The following is a 7500-nucleotide window of genomic DNA, read 5'->3' on the forward strand; positions in this document are numbered from 1 at the left end:
TGTGTGTGTGTGTGTGTGTGTGTGTGTGTGTGTGTGTTTGTTTCCTGTCTAATCTTTTTACAGAATTCAGAATTTAGTGTGTGTGTGTGTGTGTGTGTGTGTGTGTGTGTGTGTGTGTGTGTGTGTGTGTATGTGCCAAGAGAGGTTAATGTACAGTATGTACGGGTGAGTGTGTGAATAATTTTTGTGTTAGAAACTTACTAAGTTAGATTTATTTATAGTCTGTGTAAATCTTATCTTATATATATATATATATATATATATATATATATATATATATATATATATATATATATATATATATATATATATATATATATATATATATATATCAAATTGAATACTGGAAGGTGAGGCGATCCCTTCTAAGAATAATGTACAGCTGTGTTTTGATGTGTTGGTATTGTATCTTGCTTGAAGTTTTGTGAATAATTTATATTTTCCTTTATATCAATATAAACTGATCTCTTATATTCTATAGGGTTTTATTGGTCATTAAACTGCTGAAGCGACTGAGTTTTGAGGGAATACGATGGGAGGAAAATCGGGACGAAAATATGGAAAGGAAAACTAAAGGAAAACATCAAAGACAAGCAAAATAAATGTATTAAAAAAAAAATGTTGAGATGACAGGATGTGAGGAAAGAAGGAAAAGATACATGAGAAGAATTAAAGAAGAGAAGACAGAAGCAAGATAAATGTATAATTTGGTTAGTTAAAGAAATAGAAAAGAGATGAAAAAAAACGGAGAAAGAAGAAAGAAGTAGACACTTTAAACACTTTAAACACTTTAAACACTTTATTATGTTTGTCTGTAATACATATATTAGCTTAAGGTACAATTAATTGAAAGACAAACAGCCCCTTATGAAGCACAAGCTTTTTGGGCACACTTAATATCTACTTAATACTGAAATGTAAAACAACACTAAACTAAAAATCTAATTGAAGAAAATGTAAAAAAAAAAAAAAATTAATAGCAATAACGAAAGATTTAGGGATAAATGGCTTTGCAAGAACAGGAAGGAAAGGAGAAAAATCATAATTATACATGAGAAATAGAGAAAATTGAAGTGGAATCTGATTATAAACAAGCAAATATTAGTTTTGAGAATAATTAAACAAACAGAAATAAATATGTATATATACTAGAGGTTATAAACTATTTTAGTTACAGAGGATATGAACTATTTGGTTACAATACCAAGAAACAAAATAATTGATATTGATAAAAATTGATTGAAGTACAAGATGTGTCAGTATTGAGACAATAAATATTCTTTTAGTTTTCTCTTAAAGATATTTACGCTTAATGAATTTTTTATGTGTGACAGGGTGCTATTCCATATTTTGGGACCTTTATACATTAGAGAGTGTTGGTAGAGAGCTAAGGTATGATGGGGAATCTGTAGAGAATGCCTGTAGCGTGTGGAGTGGTTATGAGTTAGGGTCAGGGTATTGTTGTTGTTGGAATTTATCAATTTGAACATGTATGATGCAATAGAGAAGTTTGATAAGTCAGAGAGTTGAAGGATTTTCATAGATTTAAAGAGTGGAGGTGTGTGTTGGAGGAAGTCACTATTAGTCATGATTCTAATAATTTTCTTGTGGAGGATGTTTAGATTTTGTAGATGACATGGGTAGGTAGTGGACCAAATTGGATTACAGTAGGTTAAGTGTGGGTATATATGGGCATAATACATGATTTTCATAATTTCCACTGGAACAAAGTTTTTTATTTTCAGCAATAGAGCTATTGATCTAGATAATCTTAGGCAAAGGTTTGATATGTGATATTTAACGGTAAGATTATTGTCAAATGTGACTCCAAGAAATTTTGTCTTAGAAACTTGCGTGATATCTTTATCTAATATGGTAAGTCTAGGTAAGGGTTGGTATTTGGTGGTGGTATTTGTAAATAACACGTAGAAAGTTTTAGCTGTGTTAATTGTTAGGCGATTTGCAAGACACCATTCAGAAAAGGCAGATAATTCTAGGTTGGCTCTGTAGATTAGGTCAGTGGGATTATCACCAATCATGTACAAGGTGGAGTCATCAGCAAACTGTATAGTGTTGAAAGCAGTAGAGGCATTGCTGATATCGTTGATATATATCAGGAAAAGAATAGGGCCTAAGATGCTACCTTGTGGCACGCCAAGATGTATAGGTTTGATGGTTGATTTAGAGTTATTGTAGGATGTAAAATGAGATCGGCCAGTTAAATATGATTTGAACCAATTTTCCACACAACCGCGAATACCATAGTGACGTAATTTGTCTATTAGAATGTTTGGGTCAACTGTGTCAAAAGCTTTGCTGAAATCAATGAAAATGGATATTATAGACTTATGTTTATTCAAGGCATCGTGTAGGTCAGAGGTAAACACATTTATAGCGTCAAAAGTATTTAGTCCGGGGCGGAAAATAAGTAATAAAATTGAAGAGGATGTATGAATGTAATATAAATATCCTGGAAGGATATATAAACTAGAAGGAGGAGGAGAGAAGTGGATATATATATATATATATATATATATATATATATATATATATATATATATATATATATATATATATATATATATATATATATATATATATATATATATATATATATATATATATATATATATATATATATGAGGCGCGCGGCGCAACAACGACGTAACCGTGAAATTTGAGATTTCGTGTTTTTGCCTGCTCCGTGTGGTAGAAGGGTGTAAAAGTCTCGTGGTGATGTCGGCCAAGTCATATTCGACCATCTAAGCACCTGTACTAAGGCTCAAAGTCGAGCGTAGTGCGGAGAAAATTTCTCTGGACTAACATCTCGAAAGCGGTACAACAACGACGCAACCTGCTCCTCCCAGCCTCACGTGCGTATGGCCAATCAGCGGCGCGGTTGCAGCCGCCCGGCGCGGGCGAGCCAATCACAGCACCGCTGCCATGTTTACCAGCGCCGTTGCCATGGTGACAACACACTCACCATGTGCTCATCCACTCTGCCCTTTAACATGCCCGAGCACAGACGCACGCTACCTTTCTCGTGACTCTTTACGCAACTATGGCTACTAGAGTGCAGACGAAAGTGTCACAGCATCTTGCTGTGGCCACCAGCCTTACGTAAGTTTTTTAAATCCCCAGTCAACCCGACTTAGTGGGTTGAAGGGGGATTTAAAGGGTTGGTAAATCCGCTAAGGGCATTGCCAGGATCAAACAGACGTATCCTGGTAATCAACTTAACTGTCTCAAGCCAGTGTAAAGGATGAGAGCCAACTATATTCATTGAATACAAAAAAAAAAAAAAAAAAAATTCGTTTCTTCATAATGTTCTTGACATAGCGGCTGTCCATTAATACTTACCAGAATGCATGCACAAACATAAAATTATCAGCATTACACACTGTTAGTCATAGCAGGACGTAAAAGTTATGGTAGGAGTAATAACGTGCCGGTAATGAGTAAGTTTTATTTTTTACGCTCGGAAAAAAATTCATAAAAAATTTATTTATGTACCAATCTTCATGAAACTTTCACCTAATACTATGTGTAATAGGCTCTAACACATTATTAACAAATGAAAACAATATCGGGAAAAAAAAATTATTACCTACGGTATACGCGTTAATTAACGCGTAAGTCATCCACCCAAAATCGTCACCTATCACTTCGAAACCTACATCCCCAAACAGAACTACCCAAGACCTTTCAAATGATGTATAACACTTACTTATTTAAGGGTATCCTATTGTGCGCAATCAGTGTTTAACTTTGAGCGCGTTTTTCTCGAAACTTCCATTTCTCGGTTAAGTCGTTGTTGCGCCGCGCGCCTCATATATATATATATATATATATATATATATATATATATATATATATATATATATATATATATATATATATATATATATATATATATATATATACCAATATTGAATACTAGAAGTAATGATAATCTCCAGTTGGCCATTTATTTATTTCCCTTAGTTTGTTTTCCCCCTTGATCTTTGTGCAGAGAGAGAGAGAGAGAGAGAGAGAGAGAGAGAGAGATATCTGCTGTCTGTGTTTACATTTCGTGGTCGGTAGTTGACATTTCGCTCGCTGTAGATTTGCGTGTTTTTCATGTATTTTCCGGTCTCTAACGCCGCCAATACAGTGGCGGCAGGCAGTGTGTGTGTGTGTGTGTGTGTGTGTGTGTGTGTGTGCGCGACAAAGAGAGACGGACAGAGAGAAGGGGGGATGAACATAAGGGCAGGAGGAGTATTTTGGTCAGCACTGGTCAGTCTTGCCCCATACACACACACACACACACACACACACACTAGTGACCAGTGTTTCCATATTCCCTGGAGCTTCCTCCTGCATTAAACACCACCAAGCATCATCAAAGAGACACGACTGCTTAATGACAGTGATGGAAGCAGAATGTTTTCCTCGGCATTGGTCAGTCTTAACACACACACACACACACACACACAGACACTAGTGACCAGTGCTTCCATATTCCCTGCAGCTTCCTCCTGCATCAAACACCACCAAGCATCACTAGAGAGACACGGCTACTTAATGTAATGTGAGTACAGCAATGACTGCCTCGGTTAACATCACCGCCTACACCATAACACTCAACCCTTCCTCCTCCCTCCAGTAGCGTCTTTCAGTTCTTCATTATTATTCGTTATTAGGGTACTTTTTGAGATTATCGATTTATATTTTACTTATGTTTATATCTGAGTCGCGATATAGCTTGAAATTTAGTAAAAAATAATGAAGGATCGTCAAAATGACATCTGCGGTAGACATAGGTCGTCCCTATTCAGCCATTATTTGCTTTATTTATCACGTATTGTAAGCCAAACATGTCACAAAATGTAGCCTCAGTTCGAATTTTCATGTCCGCCTGTGAGGTATATCGCCATTGCCTGGCTTTAGTGTGATAACAGAGTAATTAAGGCAAATTAGCGGCCGCCATGTTTGATCTCTACAGGCCCCAGCCTGCTCTTCGGTTCCAATATATTTTCGTTTTCCTTAACTCTTTAAGTTCGGTTTCTAAGTAATTTTTTATGGTTTGTATAAATGTTTCGTTGCTTATGAAGTGGTTTTGAGGCTTTTGTTAAGGAAATGTGTTGTATTTGCTGTTGTTTATAACGTAACTATAGGCCTGTTTTTGGGCTGAATTTTACGGAACCCCATTGTTGGCTTTTTTATTCGAGGCTATAATGAAGTTCTTTATACTTTAAAAAATCGCTTATGATTTTTAAACCGGTTTGCCGTCCTGTTGAGTTAAATATGTGGACTTTAAAATGATTTGTGGTCCTGTTAAAAGTCGAAATGTTGACATTTTTTATTTCCTTATTTCCTTATTTGAGCTTTTAAGTAACTCTAGGTTATTTGAAAAAATAGTTCAGATTTTTTAAAGTGCTTTGCATTGCTATTAAGTTAAAATGGGTGGACTTTTCAATGTTTTTTATTCGTGTTTAGGTTCCAACACTTTTTTTTACAGATTTATTTTTCATTCGTTTACTTCTGGTTCTAGGTAAGTTTTAATTGATTGAAAAGATAGTTCATATTTTTAAAGTGTTTTTATTTCTGTTAAGTGAAAAAATAGGTAGACTTTTCAATGGTTTTAATGGGGTCAAATGTTCCAACGTTTTTTTCATAATTCATATTGATATTTCTTTCATACTACTGAGGCTGGAGATGTTATAATATTATGAATATTTATTAAAGTAATTATCAAGTCAGAATATATAATGCATTCCAACGTAGCTCCATTTTTTCTATGGGTCAATTTTAAAATGAAATACGTTACGCACGTATCCTGGCGTGACGTCACGACCTCAGGTGTGACGTCATCAGGGGGCCAGGGGGGGTCTCTGCCACAGACCCTTATCTTCAATATTTCGAGTAATTTCTAGTATTTTTGACGTTTTTCCGTGTGTTTCTTAACTCAGGCATGTAGATAGTAGTTGTAGGAGGAAGAAAAAAGGATAAATAGGGAAGGAGGAGGAAAAAGAAAGGAGAAATGAAGGAGGCAAAACAGGGAAATCCTAAGACAACAATATTTAGCTTAGTTTTCTATGCTGCCCTTTCTTTCTTTGTAATATTTTCTTTGCCTGAGAGTGTCAGACTTTTTAATGTGTTTGGATGCGTTTTTTAGGTGATTGAGTGTGTTTGGCGTGTTTTGGGTGCATTTTGGTTTGTTCGGGTTTGTTTTGTAGGTGTTTGAATATGTTCGTGGGTGTATTTTTTGTGTGTTTGGAGGTGTTTTGAGTGTGTTCTGGTGGTTTTAGGGTATTTTGGAATGTTTTAGATGATCTTGGCTGCTTTTTAAAGTGATTTTGGGTGTTTTGAGTGTGTTTTGGGGTGAGCCAGGGAGGCAGGAGGGAATGGTTAGGTCAGGTTGTGGGCTGGTTAGGGATTATTTGGGTGTGGTTTGAGGTTAACTGAGGTATTTTGAGACTGGTTAGGATTTTTTATGTGTGTATTGGGGTGTTTTGTGTGTGTTTGCATGTGTTTTAGGATGTTTGGAGTGGTGTTTGGGGGTGTTTTTGTGTTGGGAATGTAGTGGATAGAGGTGTTGCAGCGCTTGTAGGACAGCTCCAGGACCACCTTGTTATGTCTCTAGGTAAGTACACGCTGATCTTTTTTTATAGTATTTATTTATTTTTTTATTTATTTATTTAATTTTTGTCTTTTTTTTTTCATTTTATTGTTTTCATTCTCTTTTATTTATTGAAGCCCACTATATATTCCATTTTTTTTTTCTTTGCCTTATTTATGAATTTTCTTTAACTTTTTGCTTTTTTATTTTGCTCAGTTTTATTTTACTGCACATATTTATTTAATTTCATTTTAATTAATGTGTCAAACTCCAACAGCAGCCCTTCCAGGAACATGATACCTCCATTTATTTATTCCATTACATTTATCTTTTTGTTATTTTATTTCTTACATTACATTTATTTCTTGATTTACTCTTCTGCAACTATAACCATTAGTAACCACCACTATCACCACCACAGGAGATTGTGCAGCTGGTGAGGGATCAAGGGGAGATGGTGTCCATGACTCACAGGTCAAGACAGAGAAGGGGCGGGTGAACCTGCAGGAGGCCAGGGTCAACATGCAGAAGGTGCTGAAGAAGGTTATCTTTGGCATCATCCTCGGGGTCGTCCTGCTCATTGTTGTCCTCTTCATCATCTTTGTATGTGAATGTTAGGTTAGGTTGAGGTAGTGTGTGTATTTGTTTAGAGTGTGTGTGTGTGTGTGTGTGTGTGTGTGTGTGTGTGTGTGTGTGTGTGTGTGTTTTTCCTGTCTGTGCTTTTCACAGAATTCAGAATTAAGTGTGTGTGTGTGTGTGTGTGTGTGTGTGTTTTCCTATTAGTGCTTTTTACAGGATTTAGAATTTAGTGTGTGTGTGTGTGTGTGTGTGTGTGTGCTTTCCTGTTTATGCTTCTTACAAAATTTAGAATTAAGTTTAGGTGTGTGGTGTGTGTGTGT

General features: G+C 35.7%; 1 long non-coding RNA gene across 1 annotated transcript in view; it reads left to right on the forward strand.

Moving 5' to 3' along the window:
* The first annotated feature begins 4018 nt into the window (after positions 1–4018).
* Positions 4019–7500, forward strand: part of LOC135110301 (uncharacterized) — a 14814-nt gene continuing 11332 nt past the window's right edge. The window contains exons 1-2 of the long non-coding RNA XR_010273182.1: positions 4019–6625; positions 7023–7500. The exon at positions 7023–7500 is cut by the window's right edge and continues 11332 nt beyond it. This is a non-coding gene — a long non-coding RNA (uncharacterized LOC135110301). The remainder of the gene's footprint in view (positions 6626–7022) is intronic.

The sequence above is a fragment of the Scylla paramamosain genome, chromosome 20, assembly GCF_035594125.1.
Source record: "Scylla paramamosain isolate STU-SP2022 chromosome 20, ASM3559412v1, whole genome shotgun sequence".
Lineage (NCBI taxonomy): Eukaryota > Metazoa > Arthropoda > Malacostraca > Decapoda > Portunidae > Scylla > Scylla paramamosain.